Source organism: Danio rerio, chromosome 14, assembly GCF_049306965.1.
Source record: "Danio rerio strain Tuebingen ecotype United States chromosome 14, GRCz12tu, whole genome shotgun sequence".
Lineage (NCBI taxonomy): Eukaryota > Metazoa > Chordata > Actinopteri > Cypriniformes > Danionidae > Danio > Danio rerio.
The window spans coordinates 28,386,008-28,411,485 of record NC_133189.1 but is presented as its reverse complement, the minus strand read 5'-3'; the positions used below and the strand labels follow the sequence as shown (position 1 = coordinate 28,411,485).

The 25,478-nt window shown below is 41.9% G+C and overlaps 1 long non-coding RNA gene across 2 annotated transcripts in view; it reads right to left on the bottom strand.

Annotated features, from left to right (window-relative positions):
- LOC141377518 (uncharacterized) overlaps nucleotides 1-17,570 on the bottom strand; it is a 37,653-nt gene extending 20,083 nt beyond the window's left edge. The window contains exon 1 of one of the 2 annotated variants that reach the window (XR_012389753.1): nucleotides 17,422-17,570. This is a non-coding gene — a long non-coding RNA (uncharacterized lncRNA). The remainder of the gene's footprint in view (nucleotides 1-17,421) is intronic. The other variant, XR_012389754.1, reaches the window with a different exon arrangement.
- Nucleotides 17,571-25,478: the final 7,908 nt, after the last annotated feature.

The window sequence follows — 25,478 nt, the reverse complement described above, 5'->3', positions numbered from 1 at the left end:
CTGAACAGGCTTTAGGCTACATGTTTAACAATCTACAATATCAAGCATAAACAAATAACTTAAAAAAAATAATGCAGCATGTTGCCTCATAACAAGAAGTTCACTGGTTTGAGTCCCAGCTGGGCAAGTTGGAGTTTGCATGTTCTCCCCATGTTCACGTGGGTTTCCTCCGGGTGCTCCGGGTTTGGCCACAGTCCAAAGACATGCAGTATAGGTGAATTGGATAAACTAAATTGGCCGTAGAGTAATGAAGTGATGGATGTTTGGCTGGATGTACTGGGTTGCGGCTGGAAGGGCATCCGCAACGTAAAACATATGCTGGAATAGTTGCTGTGGCAACCCCTGATAATCAGTTATTAAGTCGAAAAATAATTAATGAATGAATGAATGAAAAAAAATTAAACCAAGATCAAAACTTTCAAGGCAAAAAGACCAGATAAACTTAATTTAAATTTAGAGCGCAAATAAAGCTACAAGTGGGCAAGGCCAACTGTTGCTATTTTGCTTGTGCATCATCTAAATACCATTTACAATTTTCAAATTTTTTTTTATGTATGGCATCAGTGCTGTCCGTAGGGTTTGAGGGGCCCTAGGGGAGATAAAAAAAGGGCCCACTGGTGTAAAAACAATGAGATGATAGTACACAAAAATAACATTTTAATATTTAAGTATATACGTTTTTATTAACTGAAACATATTTAACCTAGATACATATAAAAAAATGTACTCAGATTTCCACTAATTAATTTGCAAGTATCGCAAAATGAAAGTGCAAGTGTGTTGTAAAAACAAATTGTACATAAAACAAAGTAAATAACATAAAATGCAAATAAATGAAAAATAAATAAAGATGGGCAGAGATTGGACACTTACTGTTATATTACTTAAGACTTTAAGACACTTTTTGGCTTTATTTCGAACGTGAGCAATTTGGTGAGTTGTGTGGAATCTGTGTAGGAATACGTTACGTCATTCTAGTTCACCCAATAGCCGTTTGTGAGCGGTGTTATGCTGGGTGCTGCTGGGTATGTTTCTAATGTTATCTGCTTTTATTTATACTGTTGTTGTATATTTATTATAATTTTTTGCTATTTGCCATGCATGAATTATACAGAGCTTTCTTTTGATGAAATGTGGAGGTTATTTTTTCTCACAGTCGTTGTGAATTGTATCACATTTAATGGGGTTTGTGCATAGAACAATGAACGTAGGACCCTAGGCAACTGCCTGTATTGCCTGTTGGATGGGCCGTTCTACTTATTTGCTTTCTCTACTGCATCTTTTTCAGTATTGTTGTAATTTATAAGTCTGTTGGTGTAATTCACAATATGTGATTATGTGTGTTCGTGTGTATGACCTAGTTAGCGCAAGAACAACTGGTCACTCTGAGGCCACTACGGGATCAGCACTGTCAGGCTGGCATTTCACTCGCCTGGCTGTGGAAAATGTTGTGTATGGCGGAAAGGTGAGGATCCAACACCCTTCAGCCTGCAGCAATCAATCCTTGTCCCTGCTGGGAATTTTTCAGATTTTTTGCTTGATTCCCCACTCACTGCAGTAAAGTCTGTGCTCTGCTTCTGGAAGCAAAATGGCCCTTAAGTAGGTGTACGTGTTAGTTGGCCACTCACAGAAATGAAGCATGTATGTGCAAAAACGCAAGCCTCTCCTCCAAACACTGGGGTGGCACGCAGCTCAGGCCAGAGGAATGCGTTGTCTGTCTGTCAACACGAGTTTTTACACCCTGGCAGTTGCTGAGGATTTCATAACTTGGAGGATTTGGAGGACACCTTTTGCCATGGGCTCAGTGCTCTTTTCAATTCTGCACTAGAACAGAAAGATCACTATGAAACAAATACACACATAGCCATATTCTGCCATAAGGGTGTCACTTTTTTTTAAGAGGCACCAATGGCAGTCCTGGCTCACTTGATTTTCTAAGCAAGATGCAGTAATGCTCGATTCAGATTGCACTATTTGTTTTATGTATGGCTATTCATAAAGAGTAATGGGTGTCAATGCGCAAGAAGGGATCATTTTATGGAAAGTCAAAGTGGATGACAACCAATGCCACATACTGTATGGGATGCTTTACAAAGTCATGAAGAATTACTAGCATGTTTAAAAGGATATTGCCGCTTGCCACCTATGACAGAATCACTGGTTTGAAACATGATCTTCCATGTAATTTCCATAAAATCCGTGACAGTGACAAACAGAAGCACTTAAGGCCTTCTGTACACACCTTGGTATGACACCACCACTCCCGTGTTTATAATGTTTGCTTCAGGTTTGTTACACTCTTGTTTCCAGAAGTCTGAGGCTAGTTACACATTCTCAAAGATACCATGTGCATTGTTAAAGATGGCAAGCGATGACTGGCCAGGAAGCTAATTGTAATCTGACACGTTTCTTGTCTATGCCACAACAAGAATTTAGGAGTTAAATTCACAATAACAAAGATAACTGTAAATGTAACACTTTAGTTTAAAGGTGCTGTAAGTAAGTTTTTGACTCTTCTAAAGCATAAAAATACTATAATATGTCAGTAGATATTTAAGAAATATGCTAAGTGATCATACTTGTTTATCTGAAAAACAGTGCTGAAGTTAGATATAGTGCTTTGAAAATGTGCATTACATGCCAGAACAACTGTCTTTGATTTGGTTTCTTTAACCTGCCCAATGCCAGTTTAGCCAATTTAGCACCCCGGGTTGCCTTGGTGGAAAACAGTATAATTTATTCATTTATTCCACATGAAGTGGTTATTACTTAGCAAATAATATAAATATTACGAACGCAAACATTAGGTGAGCAGGTTATATTGTAACCAAAGACTATAAAAAATATGGATGTAGTATCCGTGATGTCACCCATTTGTTTCTGAAGAGCACAAATGAAGCTACAATTGGGCATGGGCAATCATCGCCTTTTTGTTCACGCATCATCGCGCTGACCAGGGGTAACCAAAAAAGGGCAAAGAGGCAGAGCGTGAGCGGAACTACAGATGCCTGGTAGTATTTTGCATAAAATGGCTTTTCTTTGGGAGAAATGGTTTAAACTTCATAACCTGCGATTTGTTTGTGTTCTGACCACATGTGCTTGATTGTATACTATATCAATAAAGTGTTTGGTCTTTTAGAAATATTGTTGTAATACACTAAGCCACTAAGCACTGTTCTCGTGACGTCTTTCTACAGGAGGAAAACGCTAAATCGTATTATTTAATAGTAACCTTAATAACTATTCACTTGTTTTTGAGCTTATTGTCTTAGTTAATGGTTTGTTAATAGCATGAATTGTACAGTGCATTAAAATAAAGAGTGACTACTGAACATTGTCAATAATTACTCACAATCATGTTGTTTTAGATCACTTTCTCTGTTTGCTTAGAGCTCAAAGCATGGGTGTCAGAAACTGACACAGAAGAGAAGAAACTGTTAAAGTCAACAGCTTTATTTAACAGCTTTATTCTCTTAGCTTCAGACCATTCATTACGATTGAACCACTGAAGGCACGTAAACTGTTTTCAGAATAAACCTTTCTGGGCTCATGACCCTAGCTGTCTATGGGGTGTCAGAGATCTCTCAGATTTCATCTAAAATATCCTAATTCCGTAATGAACAAATGTCTTGTGAGGACGGATATTTAATGAGAGAATGAGCTCTTTTGGCTGAACTATCCCTATAGGCTGACAGGGATTATAATAACAGCTAAAAAATGTTGTGTTGTCTTAACCCAATGTTAGACAACCAAGAAAGTGATGTGTCTCAAATTGTGGTTATCAATTTTTTTGGGGTAGTAAACACATAGAAAATCGGGAAGAAATAATAAACTTCCTTCATTCATTTTCCTTCAGCTTAGTCCCTTTATTCATTTGGGGTTGCCAGACTGAAATGAACTGCCAACTTATCCAGCACATGTTTTATACAGAAGATACCTTTCCAGTTGCAACACAGAACTGGGAAACACCTATACACACCCATTCACTTGCACACACACTCATACACTACGGCCAATTTAGTTCATTCAATTCACTTGTACCCTATATCTTTGGACTGTGGGGGAAACTGGAGCACCCAGAGGAAACCCACGCCAACACAGGTAGAACATGCAAACTCCACACAGAAATGCCAACTTGCTTAACTTAAACCAGCCACCTTCCTGCTGTGAGGTGACATTGCTAACCACTGAGCCACCATGTCACCAAATTATGAATTTTGTATCCCAAACAAAGATGCATCCATGATTTATCTCTCCATTCTCCAAATTGCTTGGACTAAATTAGGTCAAAGGGATTTTGGATCCCAAATATATATGAATTTATTTATTTACAAATTTATACATTTGACCGGTATGCCAGGATTTGTAGTGACATAAAAGATAGAATGCAACAACAAATTAAGTCAATGACTTGCAGATTTGAGAGGAGTGACCACATTTAGAAATAAGAAAATGTGATTTCTGCCACAGATCTTTAAATAAACATGTTTGACCAGTGACTCAGACATTTATTTTGGAAGTCGTATTCAGAATCCATTTAACCCAATCTGACAGCGCATGTGGTCTGATGCCCTATCACTCTTACAACTGAGCAGTGATGAAACACTATGCACGTGCAACCTCAGGACACTCATACATCTGTTTGGGGATTCAACGTACAGACCCAGGCATCACATTGGGTCTCCTTCTCCCCAGAAGCCAAAAGTTGATGAATGCTGTGCTCTATATGGGGCCGGTGAATGTGGCCTAGGCCTATGCTGCACCACCTGAGTGATGATTCTGTCTTCGACAGAGCGTCTCCAGCATGCCTGACCTGCTGGGAACACAGACGCACTCTGTGCTGCCCCTTCTGTTGCAGTGGCAATTAGAAAGTAGGCTCAGGGAGTACAAGCCCTGCTCTCATGCTGTCAGCCTGCATTAGAGAGAAGTGCTGGATCCAGGGACACTAGCTCCCCTGTGGATCCCTTCGAGGTCAACACTTTACTGTACAGGACGTGCTACCCCAAATCGGCCTGGTGACTCCACAGCACTCACCTCACACAACGCTTACTGTCAGCCTCAAAGTTTATTATTAGCCAAATAAATTTAGCATGCTTAATCCTGGTTGTTTTTGGCACCGTTTTTCACCGCACACCATTACATTCTGTTCTTTCCACCAAAAAAAAAAAAGTATTTCTGTATTTCTTGTTTGTCACATATTTGGAAGTTTTACTATGGTAACCTCAATTTCAACCAAAATCTTGGGGATAAGTCTGTTCACAACAATGGATATTATATTACTATTAAAGACTTTACTATTGAAATGCTGCACTTACATTAAGTAAGAATAGGAGAAAATACAACACAAAACATTTAAAAGTCTGAACTAATTATCAGCCACTAAATGGCGAAGTCGTCACAATATCACAGCTGTCATTAGAAACAAAGATTGCTTTAGAAATAGTGTTCTAATATGTGATATGACACAAATTCATTGGCTGGTGTAGCCTAAAAAAGAAGCGTTATTAAAGCTATTTCAGCATTAAAAAATAATGAAACAGTTGCTGAGAAGTTGATGTTTTCCGTTGAAAGAGAAACAGATGCACAAAAAAGATGGCTAACAAGTTAAATGACCTTACATAAGGAAACTCACAGTTTATTTGTTGCCTGCTCCATAAATGAGCTGTTTAAAACAGAGAAGAATCTGATCAACCCCAGAGTTAGGACATTTTGTTAAATGTAATCCAATCAAGAGTCTTTGATTTGATAAAGCTAGGAAAAGGTTAAAGAGACTAAGCAGGTGATCTGGTAATACATGAGGCCTTCAGGATTGGATGTAAATGTTGCTTCTTAGTATTAGCATGTACACTGGATAATGGCACATCACTTTGTGCCAAAGGTCATGTGAGAATTGGCAAAGAAAATAAACAATTAAATTAATTAATGCCAAATTACAACCAATTAAATCATTCACCACCTACTAACCACACATTCACCTACACATCAGTTCTGTGATGTGATGCCACAGGTTCTTTAGAAGGCAACAAAAATCAGATTTAAAAAATAAAAAAATGTAAACTATCAAAGTGTGCTGCGGGGTCTGATGAATATACAATTGAGTTGTTTCAGGAAAAAAAGGATATTGAGTTATTGTTCTCAAAGACCAAAGGGAGCATTTAGATTTTCCTGAGCAAAAACTGCAAAAACAAACGTCTATCATGGAAGAGCAGCAGATCAAATGGCACAGCACAGAAATACAGCTATGAAGAATTTATGGTTATTAGATCAAGTCTCATTCTGCATGTGCATCAACAGTGTGGTTTTGTAGACACAAAGTGAATGTGCTTAACTGGCCTACTGCAGTCCAGATCTGTCTCCTATTTAAAATGACAATGGCGACCACAGACTGTTGAGCTGCTGAAGTAAAAAATGATATCAGATTGAGCAAAGAATTTTCTTGTAAAAAACGTACAGCTAGAATCCTCAATTTCCAGACGAATAAACATAGTAATTAAAAGGAAATTTCTTTTTTGGAGTATGATGGAGCCATCAAAATCAAAATTTGTTTATATTTATAAAATACAATTTATTTGCTCACTAAAAAACAGAGAAATATTTTCTTTGTACCTTTGTCAATTAAATTAACGTTAAATAGAATCCGTAAATCACATATTCTCGAGAGATTTGGTTGCACTTTTTTGGACTTGGGCTTAAAAACCTAAATAATTATTTAGATCATAGATTATCTATGCAATGTATTTATACCCTGAGGTTGATAGTTAGGTAAAATTACCATTACTTGCCTAAAAATGTAGTGCGAGTAAAAGTGTCTGTTACTCAAAGTAAAAAGTAGACATTTCAAAAGCAGTCAAGAGTAGTGAGTATTGCATATTGCTCTGTAAGAAGCTGATTTACATGTAATTTGTGGATGTGTGTAAACGTAACATTCTGTAGTGCATTTAGCTATTGCCCAGCAGGCACACAACATCATAAGACATTAATATTAGGTTAGGTTGTGACGTCAAATGACCAAAATTCAATATCTAGCCAGTGTCTAAAAACATTATTTGATCTCCAATATAACAACATCAAATTACTTTGAAATTTAGTTAATTTTAGGTTTTGTTTGAAAGTGACCAAAATCCAATGTCAAGACAACATCTTAAACCAACATCATATTAATGTCAAATACTGACATTTATTTATCAGTATGGTAACCAAAATCCAATGTCTGATAGACATCATAGTGGTAACATCCACACAACGTCAAGCTGTAACATCACTAGATGTTGATATTTGGTTGATTTTAGGTTGGACATTGGACATTGATATAAGCCTGACATTGGGTGCTGACGGCTACCGATTTTCATTTCCAAACAAATGCATTATCCCTGCGACGTTTGGGTACACTATCAATCTGACGTCATGTTGATGTCTTGTGCCTGCTGGGTGTTTAAGGCCATTTGGGTCATCACACAGTAAACATCTGTCATCTTCTCATCAGTGACATTCATGTAAACAGTCTCTGGGTCAATGTGTGTAAAGATTTTGGACACTTTAAATGCATCCCAAACAGTTTGCTGCAATTATAAAGTGCCCATGTATTGAGGTAGTTCATTATGAAGCAATTATTCTTCTATGTGCGATTTGATTGGACAGGAATAACAGGACTGATTTTTCTAATACCCATAGATAATAAAATAAATAAAGAAGTGACTGCAGGTTGAGGGTAAGCAGTGGAGTAAAAATAACAATACTGCAATAAAAATCTACTCAAAGGAAAGTAAAATACACATTTTAAAACGACTTAGTAAATTACAATTTCAATGAAAAAAATACTCAATTACAATAATTTGAGTATTTTTAATTTGTTACTTTACATCACTGTCCAACAGTAAATATTTAAAAAATATAGAGTCTTGAACACAACAAATTCACACAGTCCAGTTTTTGACAAAGAGCGTAAATGAGCAACTCTGAACACCCGTGTGACCGAGGCAAGGCTGGCGTCACCCACAGTGCTAGAACTTTGGACAGGAACTCAAATAAAAGTGCCAAGGACTTGACGTCCACACACACACACACACACAGGGTTGTGGTTAACAATGCCCTGTGTGGCACTGCAGGGCAGTTAGGGACCCAAAACAGAGACGTGCTCAAACTCCAGTGCTCTCTCCAAGCCTTCTTTTGTCTCCTTATGAATAATCTATAGTCAAATGTGGTAATCAGACCTTCTAGGCAAGCCTAGTTACAATGCTCATCATTTACCCCCATTAGCAATGCCGTTACCTCATTTCTTGGTTAACTCAAATTGCATGGAAACAAGTCAGCATGGTAAATGGCCTGCCAGCAGTCTGGACATGGTCTACAGCAGTACATTATGACAGGGGCAATTACTGTTGGATAGGTGGACTTTGCCATTGTACGCCTCCTGCGTGGTCTGTGTGGCACTGTTGAGCGCTAACAGAAGATGATGATGATGATGTCATTATTGTGCAAAGCCACATTTATTGGACATGACATAAACGGAAACACGATCCTCCCCATTCACACACAATTGCTTCAGCTTGCACAGACGATGGCACAAAACCACACACATAAACAGACACACATTCAATCAATCAGTCTGTGCAATGATGCTTTACTGCATGATTTACTGGCAGTTCTTACAAACTTGGCTGTGCCGTGAGCTGTGCCAACTCATTTTTCCAACTGTCTTCATACTGGCTTGCAAAGCAAACACACTTAAATGATGATAATGTGGTTTTTGTGTCACTGGAATATAAAGGAATAAAGGAACTGTGATCCGCTTGTTTTCAGTTGCAAAGTACAATCCTTGGATAAAGAAGTCAATTTAGCATAGCATTTACATCTTATTATTTTAAATGATATGCTTAAGTGCAATTTAAATGTCAAGTTTTCAGAAAAAAATAATTGCGTCATTCATTCATTCATTTTCCTCCGGCTTAGTCTCTATTTCAGAGGTCACCACAGTCGAATGAACTGCCAACTATTCCAACATATGTTTTACGCAGTAAATGCCTGTCCAGCTGCAACCCAGTACTGGGAAACACCCATACACAGTCATACACTACAGACAATTTAGTTTATTCAATTCACCTATATCCCATATCTTTGGACTGTGGGAGAAACCGGAGCACCTGGAAGAAACTTAAGCGAACACAGGGAGAACATGCAAACTCCACACAGAATTGCCAACTTGTCCAGCTGGGACTTAAACCAATGACCTTCTTGCTGTGAGGCGACAATGCTAACCACTGAGCCTCCCCTATAAGTGCATTGTATTTTGCAAATAAATTAAATTACATTACATGCAAATGTGGAGTTAGTTACTTTTTAGTCACTTAATTGAGTAGAAAGAACGTTCGAGGTTACTAAAGTAACCCTTCGTTCCCCGAGGAGGGGAACGGAAGCACTATAAGTGGATTTGATTTGTAAAATCCACGCATTGGGAGGATTCGGATCAGAAGCCGCTTGTCTGGAGAGTATTGAACGGGCCAATGAATGAAATTAATTGGCAGTGTAAGCTTGCGCAGGTGTGCGACATCTGCAATTATCTCAGCATATAAGCACACCTGAAGCCAGCAGACGCCATCCTTTTAAGCTGAAGAGACTTTCAAACAGCTAAGGGACAGTCATTATGGCGACGGAGTATAGTGCTTCCGTTCCCCTCCTCGGGGAACGAAGGGTTACTTTAGTAACCTCGAACGTTCCCCTTCGGGGGGAACTTCAGCACTATAAGTGGATTTGATTTGTAAAATCCACGCATTGGGAGCCCATTGAAAGCGCCATAATGACTGCACCTTACCAACACCCCCGATGAGGAGATAGTCAAGCAAGCGTGACGCACCCACATCATGGGGGGCGCGGTCCTCCAACGTGTCCCTGGCCCTGATTTATCCTACTTCAACAGAAGTTTTACGGATTTAGATATATTTTTTGGGAAGTCGTGAGCATCTAGATAATTCTAGGAAATACGACAGTACGTTGGGAAGCGTGCAATCCCGATAGGGAGGACGCTGCGGAGGCCATCCGTTACCCAAGGGGGGGATAGATGGCAGAATTTACATATGGACTAGCCCTAAAAAGGGGGAGTACGCATAGCAAAAGAGTGGTTAGCGGAGAGGGAAGACACGGGTCCGCCCAGGGGGGGGACTTAACCGTGGCGGAATAAGCATATGGGGTCGCCTAGTGGGGATCACGCATAGCAGGCACCTATACCCAAAACGCGGGCTGACCAGCGGGCAGACCTACAACGTAGTGGGCCAGCAAGTGACTCCTCCGCTGAGTCAGTGCTGGGGGCCATGGAGGAATCTGCAGGGCTCACCTGACGGGGAACTTTACTGACAGATAAAAAAGGCGCACGTACCTCCGTGTTAGGGAGAATGGCGCAGCAAGCGTGTTTCAACACCCTACCGAGTTGTCTCCTCAATCACCAAAGGGTTACCTAATACCCTTGAGGAAACCGGCTCCACTCGCAGATTGTAAAACCTTGCAAATGTGTTGGGTGTCGCCCAGCCCGCAGCTCTACAGATGTCTGTTAGAGAGGCGCCGCGTGCACGCGCCCAAGAGGATGCAACGCTCCGAGTGGAGTGTGCACGAACTCCCGGGGGACACGGCTGACCTCGACTCGAATAAGCGAGTGAAATGGCATCCACAATCCAGTGGGATAATCTTTGTTTTGATACGGCACTTCCCTGCTGCCGACCGCCATAACAGACAAAGAGCTGCTCAGATGATCTAAAATTCTGAGTACGGTCCACATAAATGCGCAGAGCGCGAACTGGACAAAGTAAAGAAAGGGCTGGGTCTGCCTCCTCCGGGGGCAGCGCTTGCAGGTTCACTACCTGATCTCTAAAGGGGGTGGTAGGAACCTTGGGCACATAACCGGGGCGGGGTCTCAGGATGACGTGAGAGTAATCCGGCCCGAATTCCAGGCACGAGTCACTGACCGAAAATGCCTCCAGGTCCCCGACCCTCTTGATGGAGGCCAACGCAACCAGCAGAGCTGTCTTCAGGGACAGAAATCTTAGAGATACTGATTCGAGTGGCTCAAAGGGATCGGATCGCAGACTCGTGAGAACGAGGGCGAGATCCCAAGAGGGCATGAGAGGGGGGCGAGATGGATTAATTCGCCTAGCACCCCTAAGGAACTGGATGACCAGGTTATGCTTTCCCACGGTGCCGCCAGCTACCGCGCTATGATAAGCGGAGATGGCGGCCATGTAAACCTTGAGAGTGGAGGGCGACAGCCTGCTGTCCAACTTCTCTTGAAGGAAAGAGAGCACAACACTAATCTGGCAATTTCGGGGGTCTTCTCTGCGAGAGACGCACCATTCAGTGAATAGACTCCACTTCAGGGCGTAGGCGCGCCTCGTGGAGGGGGCTCTAGCCTGAGTGATGGTATTAACCACCGCAGTCGGTAGGTTACCTAAGTCTTCCTCGCTGTGGCCCAGCTGTGGGCCAGTGCATCCGTGCCGAGAGAGCCCTCGGTCAGGGAAAAAAACAACTGGCAGTGAGCGTTCTCGGGGGAAGCAAACAGATCGATCTGGGCCTCCCCGAATCGCGCCCATATCAGCTGAACAGACTCGGGGTGGAGTCTCCATTCTCCAGGACGTAACAGCTGTCGTGAGAGCGCATCGGCTGCACGATTGAGCGTGCCTGGGACGTGAATGGCGCGCAGCGATTCAGCCGCGGGTGACTCCAGAGGAGCAGACGGCGGGCGAGCTGAGACATGCGGCGAGAGCGCATACCCCCCATGCGGTTGATATTTGCCGCCGCCGCCATACTGTCCGTCCTGACCAGCACGTGTTGCCGCTCCAGCACCGGTAAAAAGCGGTGGAGAGCGAGGAACACTGCCAACAGCTCTAGGCGATTGATATGCCAATGCAGCTGGGCACCCTTCCAGAGGCCCGCAGCCGCATGCCCGCGACACACGGCCCCCCAACCCGTGTTGGAAGCGTCTGTTGAAACAACAACATGGCTGGACGCCTGTCCTAGAGGCACACCGGCCTGTAGGAACGAGGGGTCGTTCCAAGGGCTGAGGGCGCGGCGACACAGCGCAGTAACCGAGACCCGGTGTGTGCCCGCGTGCCATGCGCGTCTGGGGACCCGATCGTGAAGCCAGGGCTGAAGTGGTCTCATATGGAGCAACCCGAGCGGCGTGACGGCGGCTGCGGATGCCATATGCCCCAGGAGCCTCTGAAAGAACTTCAGTGGGACCACTAGTTTGCTGTCGAGCTCCCTCAGACAGTTCAGCAACAGGCGAGCGCGTTCCTCGGAGAGGTGCGCTACCATGGTGATCGAGTCCAGCTCCATCCCGAGAAAAGAAATCCTCTGCACGGGGGCGAGTTTGCTCTTTTCTCGGTTGACCTGAAGCCCCAGTAGGCGGAGATGCCGAAGCACCTTGTCCCTGTGCATAATCAATTGCTCCCGCGAGTGGGCTAAAATCAGCCAGTCGTCGAGATAATTGAGTATGCGAATGCCCGCGAGCCGAAGGGGCGCTAGGGCACCCTCCGCGAGTTTGGTGAAGACCCGCGGAGACAGAGAGAGCCCGAAGGGGAGGACCTTGTACTGCCACGCTCGACCCTCGAACGCAAACCGCAGAAATTGGCGGTGGCGTGGAAGAATGGAGACATGGAAATACGCGTCCTTCAGGTCTATGGCTGCAAACCAATCCCGAGGACGAACGCATTGGAGAATGCGCCTCTGCGTGAGCATTCTGAACGGCAGCCTGTGCAGACAGCGGTTCAAAACGCGCAGATCTAGGATTGGCCGTGACCCACCGCTCTTTTTGGGTACGATGAAGTATGGGCTGTAAAACCCACTCTCCATCTCGGCTGGAGGAACCGGCTCGATTGCACCCTTCGCCAGGAGGGCAGCAATCTCCTCTCGCAAGACAGGGGCGGACAGGGGGTTGACCCTGGAGAAATACACGCCCGTAAACTTGGGGGGCCGTTTCGCGAACTGAATCGCGTAACCGAGTCTGATTGTGCGTATGAGCCACCGCGAGGGGCTGGCCCGCGCTAACCAGGCAGGCAGAGCCCTCGCTAATGGAGTCATCGCTACAATCGCTGACGTACCAGCGGTGGGGCAGCGCGGAGTGGGTGTGCTGATCCGGGAAGCACGAGGGTCCCGCGGGAGAGCTGGAGGAGAGCGATTCGCTCTGGCTCCGCACCCTGACTCCGGAGAGGGGGCTGGAGGGCTGAGGGAAGGGAGACCGTCCCCCCAGCGCTCGTGAGCCACTGGCGAAGCACGTAGAGTCTGCGAGCCGGAAGGCAGCGCGTCCCGGACTGGCAGAACTCGTGCAGTCACATCCGGGGAAGGGAAAAAGTGCTCTTTTACTGATGTTTTGGTGGCACTGAAAAGTACCGTTGTTATCGGGGCCCCGCCCTCCAGCGGGGAAAGAGCAAGTTTCCTCTTCTCCGGATGGCCTGTCTCAGGGACGCTTCGCGGTCCGTTTACCGGACTTAACGGCGCCCTGGGCAGGAGGGGCTGCCTGCTTTCGAGGTGAACGCCGCGCCCGCTTGGCCGGAGGCGCAGGCGGGGGCGGGGCAGCACTCGTTGGCGGGCGCCCTTGGCGAGGAACAGCGGAGGTGGATGGCTCGGCGGGCGGAGCGGGCTTACGGCCACGCCGATAGATGACATTGCCCATCGCATCCGACTGCTCTTTCACCGCCTTGAATTCCTGGGTGAATTCACCGACACTGTCGCCGAACAGGCCAGCCTGGGATATGGGCGAGTCAAGAAAGCGAACTTTGTCAACGTCGCGCATATCGGCCAGGTTTAGCCAGAGGTGGCGTTCCTGAACCACAAGTGTGGACATCGTCCTCCCCAGCGCACACGCGGCGGACTTAGTAGTCCGAAGAGCATAGTCGGTCGCGGTGCGCAGCTCATGTAATAAGCTTGGGTTGGACCCGCCCTCGTGCAGCTCGGCCAGCGCCTGCGCTTGGTAGCACTGGTAGGTGGCCATCGCGTGCAAAGCAGAAGCAGCCTGGCCCGCAGCCTTATAAGCTCTGGCTCCGAGGGAGGCAGACAACCTACAGGCTTTGGACGGGAGGCGGGGCAAACCCCGCCACGTAGAGGCGCCGCGCGGACAAAGATTGACCGCGATAGCGCGCTCCACTGACGGGATCGCCTCATACCCCCTGGCAGCTCCGCCGTCAAGGGCGGTGAGGGCGGAGGCACACGCAGCACGGGCAGAGAAAGGTGCCCTCCAAGACTGCGTGAGCCTACTGTGCACTTCCGGGAAGAAGGGGACGAGAGGCTTCGAAGGCTTCGCCTTCTGGTCCTCTACGTAGCACCCATCTAGTCGGTCCGGCCGCGGAGCTGGGGGATAAACCATCTCCAACCCCACGGCCGAAGCAGCCCGGGAAAGCACGGCTAACATGTCCGCTTCAGGATCCGATTTGACAGCGCTCACCTGCCCGGAGGGGGCGAGCGGGTCCGGATCTTCGTCGGACAGTGAAAGCCCACCCTCCGATGCCGCGGAGGACATCTGATCTCCGGTGTCAGCGAGTGTGAGAGCTACCATCTGGTTAGACGGATCACTCTCACCACCCGAAGCTTGGATGGAGCGCCGTGAGGAGCCAGAGGTCCGCGAGCCCGTGGGCGGCGGATTATCTCCCGCTGAAACCCTCAGATCTGCCCGAGCGCCCGCTGCTTTTTTAGAACAGGAGGCAACTGGGGTGGCTCGCTCTCTTGCGAAAGTTAGCCGCGATCTTAGCTGTGCAACGGTCATGGCATCGCAATGACGACATGAACCGCCCGCGAGCACCGCATTAACATGCTGGACCCCCAAACATGCAATGCAGTGATCGTGTCCATCATCCGGAGCCAGGAAACCCCCGCATCCAGAAACGCACAGTCGGAGCGCCATCCTGAAAAGGACGTGCTGCACGACTGTGTTGCTCTTTTAGGAAAGTTGCAACTATACGCACCGCTCTGGAGGACCGGACCCAAAGAACCGCAGGCAAGGGAGTAACCCAGCTCGACCGTCTGCCACCGCGAAGACCCACTCTGGACCGGGAGACACACTCGTTCGCTCTGAAGTGCTGATCAGCAAGAGGAACCCTCATCGACTCACTCAGAAAGGATCTGAAGCGAAAAGGATGGCGTCTGCTGGCTTCAGGTGTGCTTATATGCTGAGATAATTGCAGATGTCGCACACCTGCGCAAGCTTACGCTGCCAATTAATTTCATTCATTGGCCCGTTCAATACTCTCCAGACAAGCGGCTTCTGATCCGAATCCTCCCAATGCGTGGATTTTACAAATCAAATCCACTTATAGTGCTGAAGTTCCCCCCGAAGGGGAACAACAGTTTTTAGATATATTACCAAAAAAGGCTGTAAAAGTCAATGTACGTTGCTTATTTTTTACCTTTAATTTAGACAAAATAATAATAAAGTAACCATTACAATTAACACAAATTAAATTAGTTTTAAATAATTTTGGCCACAATTATTGCTGGCTCTCTCTGACAAAAGTCTTGTTATCGATCCCAGTTGTAAGAGCAACAAATAATAACTTGACTTCTATCATTTGGAAAAGTGGCAGAAGGTAGATTTTTCACATTAATCATCTGTTGAACTGCATTCCAATCATCACAAATACAGAATAAGTTCTATTGGAACCCGCATAGACCCATGATTCTCAAAGAAATCAGTCAAGTTTGGTGAATGAAATATCATGGTTTGGGGTTACATTCAGTATGGGGGTGAGCGAGAGATCTGCAGAATGGATGGCAACATCAACAACCTGAGGTATCAAGACATTTGTGCTGCCCATTACATTACAAACCACAGGAGAGGGCAAATTGTTTAGCAGGATAGTGCTTCTTTTCATACGTCAGCCTCCACACCAAAGTTCCTGAAAGCAAATAAGGTCAAAGTGCTCCAGGAATGGCCAACCCAGTCACCAGACATGAAGATTATTGAGCATGTCTGGGGTGAGATAAAGGAGGAGGCATTGAAGATGAATCCAAAGAATCTTGATGAACTCTACAGATGACTTTATTAATAAGTTATTTGAGTCATTGCAGAGATGTATGGATGCAGTCCTCCAAGCTTAAGGCAGTCATACACAAAATTAATTCTTTGCCCACAGCACCATGACTTTATTTTCTATACTGTACATTATGTCTGTTATGTGACAAGAATTTTGTCTAAGCAAAGTCAGACCTTACTGTCCTAATTAAATAATTTAAAATCAAGGCATGATCATATTTTATTTTGGTAAAATAAGCGTAATCTAGAGGCCTTTACCTTTCATATAAGCCACCTCTGATACCAAATGATTAACTCAAAGTCAAGTTATTATTTGACAAGACAAGACTTTTGTTAGGTGTTGTACAATTATTATGAGTTAAACATCTCTGAAGTATATTTCAACTATTGATATTTCACAATTTTGGCATATATGTGACTACAAACTTCAAAGGCCTTCACGGTAAATAAAACAAATAATATAGTTATAAAGTGCAATAAAATATCGTTGCGCTCTACAAAATAGAAAGGGACTGTGATAAAATAGCTCAAACTTTTAAAAATCCCATTTCTACTTTAGAGGAAGTGATTTAAAATGTACTTATCAAATTGTGGTATTATGAATTTGCCTAAAATAGGACATAATGTGTTGTCTTAATGCTCAGAGAGGAAGATAGTTTGGGTGCAGGCACTCGAAAATGCAGAAAATGTAAGGAAAGTCAAAGAAAATTCATTCATTAATTTTCTTTTCGGCTTCGTCCCTTTATTAATCTGGGGTCACCACAGCGGAATGAACCGCCTACTTTTCCAGCATGTTTTTACGCTGCGGATGCCCTTCCAGCTGCAACCCATCTCTGGGAAACATCAACACTCATTCACACACACACACATACACTACGGACAATTTAGCCTACCCAATTCACCTGTACCGCATGTCTTTGGACTGTGGGGGAAACCGGAGCACCCGGAGGAAACCCACGCGAACGCAGGGAGAACATGCAAACCCCACACAGCCGAGGCTCAAACCAGCGACCTTCTTGCTGTGAGGCGACAGCACTACCTACTGCGCCAACGCATGGCCAAAAGAAAATACAATAAATGAGTAAACAAATAAATAATAAAAACAATAATTTGGTATACTTAGTTTGTTTACTTGTATTTAATTTGCACCTTAGCATGTATGTAACCTGTTCTACATTCTAGCCTTTTAATAGGTGTAATAATCTTGTGTACCACTAGAGGGTGCCGTCTTACTTATTTTTATACACTGAAACATTTCTTAGGCTGAATAACAAAACACACTGCCTTACCACGCTTTCTCAATAAAAACCACAGAAATAGATACAGTAGTATGTTAAGATGCTATTGTGAATTCATAATAAAAATGCGATCCCTGAGCATTGTAAGCTATAGATTTATAAAAAATGACAGCTTACCAGGTTTGTACCAGAGTTTTAGACAAAATTGTGTTTTGTGGATGATGCAATCTTTTCTGTCAGCTTTCTCTTGCCATAACCTAAAATAATCTCGGACAGAAGAGCAGCAGTAACTGTATTTGTGCATCTGAATCAGTAAGAGTGAAATTGTAGGAAAGTTGTTGAAGTTTTAATGATCCTGGCCTGAAGCCTACATGACTCTGCATGTCTGTGTATTGATTATGTGCTTTCCTGCTGATATTCTTCACAGAAAATTGCCAACAGGGCATTTTAACCTTAACACACATTGTTTTGCCACTGGCCAGTGCTTGCGGAAGCTGTTTGTCTTTCTTTCTTTTTTATTTACAGTTCCAGAGGTTAAAATATCTTTAAATCATCTATAAACAAGTGTGCTCTAGACTAGAAAGACGATGAAAAATCTAGTGTTAGGAAAAACTGCACATTAGAAATGCAAGAGTGAAACAGCCTCTCTGAGTCGCATTTGCAAAGGAATGATTCAAAGATGACTCACTGTTTCATATCGTAACCTGATCATGAATTTACGCTCGCACAAAGATGTATCCACCATCAGGACTACACAAATAATGACAGAAAAAAAAACATTTCACATCTGTGTGCCCACACACTCCTACTTTAAAAATCTAAAATTACAAGTTGCTTATTTTAATGTAAAATTGCAGTATTAAATGATATGACTGTATTCAGTCAGTTTTTGATGGAAAAAAAAAAACAAGGTGAAAAGTCATTTAACTGATAGTACATACGTAAATACTAGGGTTGCACAATATATTGTTTCAGCATCAGTGTGAGTTTGCAATAGTCACATCGCCGGGATCTGCAATGTAGTTGAGATTATAGTTGACTAGACATTACAGTTATAACATAGTGGAGTAATTTCAGATTTTAACCTTAGATAAGAAATGTATTATTTGAACGTGTTTTTAAAACCTGACTGTAAGAATCTGAAGCAAATTTAAGCCATTTGGGCACAATAAATTAAAAGTTTGTAACTTAAAGATTAATTGTGCATTATATAAGTATTTAATGGTTTTATATGACGTAAAATGATTGATACTGTCAAACTGTCATTTTTTTATTACGTGTATGCTATTAAATATTATAATTTATATTGCATAATATGCATAGACTATGGTTCAAGTGACCTAATTTCTTTCTTCACATGTGGCACAGATAGAAAAAACAAAAACATGAATTCCTATATTCTCCTATTGGTCTAAGGTTTCATTATTTTGTGTAAATAAATCTACTATGAATCTAATACATGCAATTGTGTCTGCCATAAAACTGGTGAGATTGAAAATTTCCTGTCAATGCAATCATGTCAGTGGCACAATGGAGAATTAATGTTCCCCTCACCTTAAAAGACCAATGTCATCCTGACCTTTAAAGATGAATGAACTTGAAAGTTGTTGGCAAATTGGAACTGAGCATCAAGCAGTGCCCATTTGGGGCAAACTTCTGCTGTGCCATATAATATCTGGCTTAATCTAAATTTAGGACAACTGACTTTATCTCATGGTGATAAACAAGGAAATGCACATGTGTAAGAGAATAACACATGCTGAGCTGGATTAAAAAAAATAAATGACACAGCTCTGTTGTTTTGTTTATTATTTAAGCATGTTTTTGCTGGGAAAATGGAAGCAATGTTTAACGATTTTACTTTTATTAAATACTTTGATATTGTTGCATTGTATAGTAACATTTACAAAAGCAATGCGGTACTTGATGAAATATTGTGATTATAGTCACTCCACATTGTTCATGAGTGGATTCACCTTATTTGGTAATTATTAGGGCAATTCTGTGTTTTTTCCCTAGGGTTGGATGATAACAAATGGCAATAAACTACAAATTTTAATGACATATTTTAATATGAAGCTATTTTAAAAAAAAAAAATCTAATGTTTACTTAAATAAAAATAAGGTTGATTGAATGGTCTATTGTATCTGATTGTTTTGTTACAACCCCAAATCAGAAAAAGTTGGGAATGTATGGAAAATGCAAATGAAAAAAGAAAGCAGTGAATATCTAAATTTACTTTGACTTGTATTTCATTGCAGACAATATGAACACAAAATATTTTTTGTTTTGTCTGGTCAACTTTAATTTATTTGTAAATATACATCTTTACCTGTCAACCTGCAACACATTTAAAAAAAAAGTTTAGACAGGAGCGGTCACACTTGAGTTTGTGTGTGTGAAATTCTGTCGTGCGGCGGTGTGAAAAGACGGAATAAACAAAATTATTAGGCATTTAATAAGCAAGCGATTGCTCCATGTTTTAAATTTCTGTCCAGAGAGGTCATGTTTTGATCTTCGGTTGTTCTCACGCAGTCAAGTGATGCGTTTCGCAGATTAGAGTTCACCAAGCTTGAACTTTGCACCGCAGCAACCTGCGAAACTTAACGCATGACCCTTCGTTTCCGGTATGATGCATTTGCGTGTGTATGAATGGTAGTCTATGGGAGGAAAAGCCCAGTGTGACCACAGCTTAATCAGGTAAATTGGTTAAATAATGATGTTATTTGAAACAGGTGATGTCAACAGATGATTGTAATTATGATTTGCTACAAAAGCAGCATCCAAGAAAGCTCTAGTGCTTTAGAAGCAAAAGTGGGTTGAGGATTGCCAGTTTGCCAACACATACGTGAGAAAATTATTGACATGTATAAAAACAACGTTCCTCAAAGAAAGATAGGAAGACATTTGGATAATCAACCTTCAACAGTGCATAATAATTAAAAGATTCAAGGAATCTGAAGGAATGTCACAACCGTGATCTCTGATTCCTCAGGCAGCACTTCATCAAGTATAGTTATTCAGTATAGCAATATCACCGCATGGGCTCAGTACTACTTTGGCAAACCTTTGTCAAGTACCACAGTACAGTATGTAGTTACATCCAAAAATGCCAGTTATAGCTGTATTATGCCAAAAGGAAGCCCTATGTTAACAGTGTCCATAAGCGCTGTCAACTTCACTGGGCTCATAGGCCTCTGGGGCGTACCGTCACACAGTGAAACCGTGTACTGTGGTCAGATGAATCAGTATTTTAGGGTTTTTTTGGGGGGAGAAATGGACGCTGTATGCTCTGGACCAAAAAAGAAAAGGATCATCTAGACTGTTACCAGCAAAGATAACTTGTTGGCACCATTAATGCTGAAAAGTACAGAGATTTTGAAGCACAATATGCTGCCTTCTTTTCCAGGAATGCCCATGCATATTTCAACAAGACAATGCAAAACCACATTCTGCACACATTATAAAGTCCTGGCTGCGGAGGAAAAGGATACAGGTACTTGACTGGTCTGTCTGCAGTCCCGACCTCTCTCCAATAGAGAATGTGTGTTGCATTTTAAAGGACAAAATGCGACAACAAAGACCCTCTACTGTTGCCCACTGGGACAAAATTAAACCTGAAACACTTCATTACTTTGTGTCTTCAGTCCCTAAACATCTTTGTGGAAAGGAATGGCAACATTACTAAGTGGTAAATGTTTTACTGTTCCAACTTTTTTGAGATGTGTTGCAAGAACGTAAATTGGAAAAAAAAAATAAAAGTTTATAAAAAAAACAACAACAACAAATCATGAGGAACACATTAAATGATGTTTGTTGTATCGTCTACAATGAAATAAAGTCAAAGTAAATCTAGAAATCATTATTTCCTTTTTTATTTGTGTTTTTCACACTGCCCCAACTTTTTCCGATTTTGGATTGTATGTATTTATTAAGAAATGGGTAACACTTTACAATAAGGTTCATTAGTAAATGCATTTACTAACATAAACAAATCATGAACAACACATGTACAGCATTTATTAATCATAATTGAACATTTACAACTGCGGTAAACAACTGTAAAAAAGCTACAATAAAATTGTAAACTGATTTGAAGTTTTCCTAATATACATGGTGAATAAATTTGTTGAAGAATTTGATAAAATTATGCTTGTTTTATTTAATCATTAATTATTTACATTACCTAATTTTGTTAAATAACGTTCAATGCGTTATTTTAAATTATTTGTGTTACCATGATGTGTTTGGTAGTTGTGTGAATGACACGAAGCGCCTTCTATGAATTATGTTTTCCTGGAACCGATAAGCCACTATAAATTAATGAAATACAGTAGTTTACCATGAAATTTCTAATTTTTTTAAGTTTAACTGTATTTTTACAAAATCCTAACCACAACCACAGCTGCCTGTTTTTACCTTAAATGTTATGTATTGCCTCATGTTCTGATCTCTGCTGATAAATGCTAGATGTTTTATGTAGGTAGTTATTGTGTTCCTCTGCTGTGGGTAAAGAGGACTCAGAAAGTGACAGATGCTGCATGCCAACAGAGAGGCTGCAGTGAGGGGTTGTGAGCTGCATGGGCTGCCAGCTGCTTGGCTGCTTATCAGTCTTGGTCTCCAGTCGCCATTCTGGATAAGACGGGACACAGTTGCTATGGCAGCCACAGTCCCATCGGGCATGACAGATTCACAGTTTTGATACAGGTTATTATAAGGTGTGTGATAGTATACATTTTGAAATAAAATGTGGTTGTGATTTTTAATGGTCGGGGGATTTCTGAAAGCTAAGGTACATGATCGATTCATATTGGCTGACTCCTGGACAGCCATTTAAGTAAACTCAGCTGATTTTAGAGACTTTGTGCTGTTATGCCTGAGATGATAGTGGTCCATCTTAAGCTGCTACATTAAATAAATTATTTACTCACCATCTACGTGTTCCAAACCAGTTTTAGTTTCTTTCTTTTGTTGAACACAAAAAGAGGATGAAAAATGTTGGAAACCAGCAGCCATTGTCATGCATAGTATGCATTGTCATACAAAAATACACGTAAACATTGTTGGCAATGTCTTCTTTTGTGTTTAATAGAAGAAACAGAACTGGTTTGGAACAAGTCAAGGGTGAGTAAATGACAGAATTGTCTTTTTCGGTGAACTGTTCCTTTAATTTCTCCAAAGACTATGCTTTCAGAAGTTGTGAAATAAAACATGCTTTCCAAACCATGCCTGTCCCTTGTGTACGTCTGTAAAAAGAAGTACACATGGGATACTATTTTAGAGTACAGATGTTCCCTGAAAGAGAGCTAGCAGCTTAATGCTTGCCCTGGTTTGCTTAAAATATCCTTTCATTTAAACATCTATGCCATTTCACACAATATAATTCTAAAATGATGTGAGTAAGCTTAAAGTTGGGATCAGTTTCACAATAATAAACACGCAATGGTTTCCAAGAAATCAGTTTTATCTTGTCTCGCACTAGATAAGGACATATTTGGTTCTTTCCCTCAGTCCTACCCTGTAATAAAAGATTTTTGTAAGCTAAGGTAAAATTAAGAGAGAATATATTATTTGATTAATTGATTTATTCTTATAAGTAGTGTCTTTTAAAGAATCTCTACTAGTTTTATTATTGCCATGGCATATTTACTGTACATGTAAAAAGGTTTGACACTTCATCTACTGAACACCACTATTTACTGTTTTAACATCAAAACAGAAGAACCCACATTTCTGCTTTAAAGAACACAAACATCCTGACGCAGCAGAACATAGTTTTTGTTAAGTGAAACAAGCAGGAGTCTAGAAAAAGGACACATTATAAATCAAAGGCCTTTTAGAGAGAGAGAAACTGAAGCTCCCAGGATCTCCGTGGGCCATGAATAAGTGATTGTGAAAGACTGATAAATAATGAAGGTGGTTTGGAGATAAAGCAGAAAGCCACTAAAGTCTTATTGTTCTCAGGTCTGGGGGTCAAAGGTTCAAAACGGGCCAAATATTTGTTGATTGTATGTTTACTAACTTATTTTCATTTAGTACAAAACTAACCACCCTCTTTTAGACATGGGACGATAACCATTCATTCATTTTCTTTTCGGCTTAGTCCCTTTATTAATCTGGGGTCGCCACTGCGGAATGCGCCAACTTATCCAGCATAAGTTTTTACAAAGCAGATGCCCGTCCAGCTGCAACACTTCTCTTTGAAACATCCATACAGACTTATACACTACTGACAATTTAGCCTACCCAATTCACCTGTATGTCTTTGGACTGTGGGGGAAACCGGAGCACCCGGAGGAAACCCACACGAACACAGATAGAACATGCAAACTCCACACAGAAACACCAACTGACCCAGCCAAGGCTTGAACCAGCGACCTGCTTGCTGTGAGGTGACAGCACTACTTACTGCGCCACTACCTACTATTGCCGGGACGATAACCATTTTCAAGGTATACCGCGGTTTTGAAAAAGTCAAGGTTTTAAAGCCGCCCGAATTTTGTTCTATACCGTTCCTACGGTATGTTTAAGATGTTTTTATTTACGATAAAATATTTTTTAATTTGGAGTGTTTTTTTGTTTGTTTGTTAGGAAAACACTATCTCCAGCAGAAAAGATATCCAGGATGCCATTTGAAATCTGTGTTTTTGAAACAATTGAAGACAGCAGAAGTCAATTATTTATTTGATTAATATAACCTGACATGTTTATTGCTCCAAAATATTTTAATTGTTTCTCATAATAAAATATATTGTGCTCAAAGGGTAGAAAAGTTTGAGTTTTTTACGCAGACATTTAAAAAGAATATCTTTTAGAGCAGTAATCACAAAACCGTCAAACTGTGATATTTTTATCCAAGGTTTTCATACCATCAGAATCTTATACCGGCCCATGCCTACCCCTTTACACTTGAAAAACTCAGGCCAGACAAGTTAAAACCAGTCCATGACAGGATCAATCTTAGATCATTGATCATCCATTCACTTAAATATCGTAGATGATACACAAACATTCAAGCAAAATCTTAACAGAGATTTCAGCTTGACCATCCACACTTTATCCAGGTTTATAGGACCTTGATTTACTGTGGTTTTTGTTTGCAGTTGTAAATCTACACGGTCATACATGTACTACAATTCTGCAATATACGCAGTCTATTTGTGTGTGTGTGTGTGTGTGTGTGTGTGCGTGTAATCACTTCTCACGCAGTGTTGCTCCTGCTCCTGCAGGTGTAATCTGCAGACCAAAGCAGAGAGCAGTGCTGCTTCCGTTGAGCTATTTCTGTTCTGTTCACGCACCCAACCTCGATAATACACAACACACTGTCTGGCTTATGCTCCTTTAGTCCGCATGTCCTTGGCCAACAGAACTGTGTGCATGCATGTTGGGTGTTGCTTTCCATCAATAGCTGAGAAATAATTAACATGCCTGATCAAATGACAAATGCTTGTGTTTAATTAGAATTCAAGATTGAATTATAATTTAAAAAATGTTGGTCTCAGTCCAAAATATGCTGAATGTGTATGTATTCAATGCAAATTTTCTCTATGTCTTTGCATGGTTTTCTACCAGGAGTAAAAGAAAGCCACAAGCACACTCTAGTCACAGCAAGTGAGAAGTTAGGAACGCCATGCAGTATTGGAGCCTCGGGCTTAGGTGTGTGGCTCTGAGAACACGTTTCTTTCCACTTGAATGAAATTAGACAACATCAGCACTTTCGGAGGCAGGCTGAAACATACAACATATCTCTCACTTTCCTTTTCACTTCCTTAAATCACTCACATGGTCCGAAGAATTATCACTTTTTCAAAATCCTGTCTCATCTAACTTGCTCAACATGCTCTCGGAGAGTTTAATTCTTTGGCCTGGGTTAAAGTGGACTTAAATGTACAATACTGCTGCGTTAGCTTCAAGCTTGAAACCCACTCAGATGTAAAGAATAGGAAAATGGCCTGTCTCCATTGATTAGACCCTCCAGAGAAAATGAATGCTCACATTCAACAGCACATCCACAGGGGCTATAAAAATGTTCCAGGTCTGACAAGGTTGACTGACATCATTAGTCTCTTTATTTAGGTTGCTTGTACGTAAACAATTAATCAAGTATTTATTTTTGTGAAGGAATGTTAGCTTTATAATGAAATAACCAGAATCAAACAAATCACAAGCAAACATTAGATAACAAATTGGCAGCACAGCGAGCTGTATTGCATTAGTTTAACAGAGGTTGCAT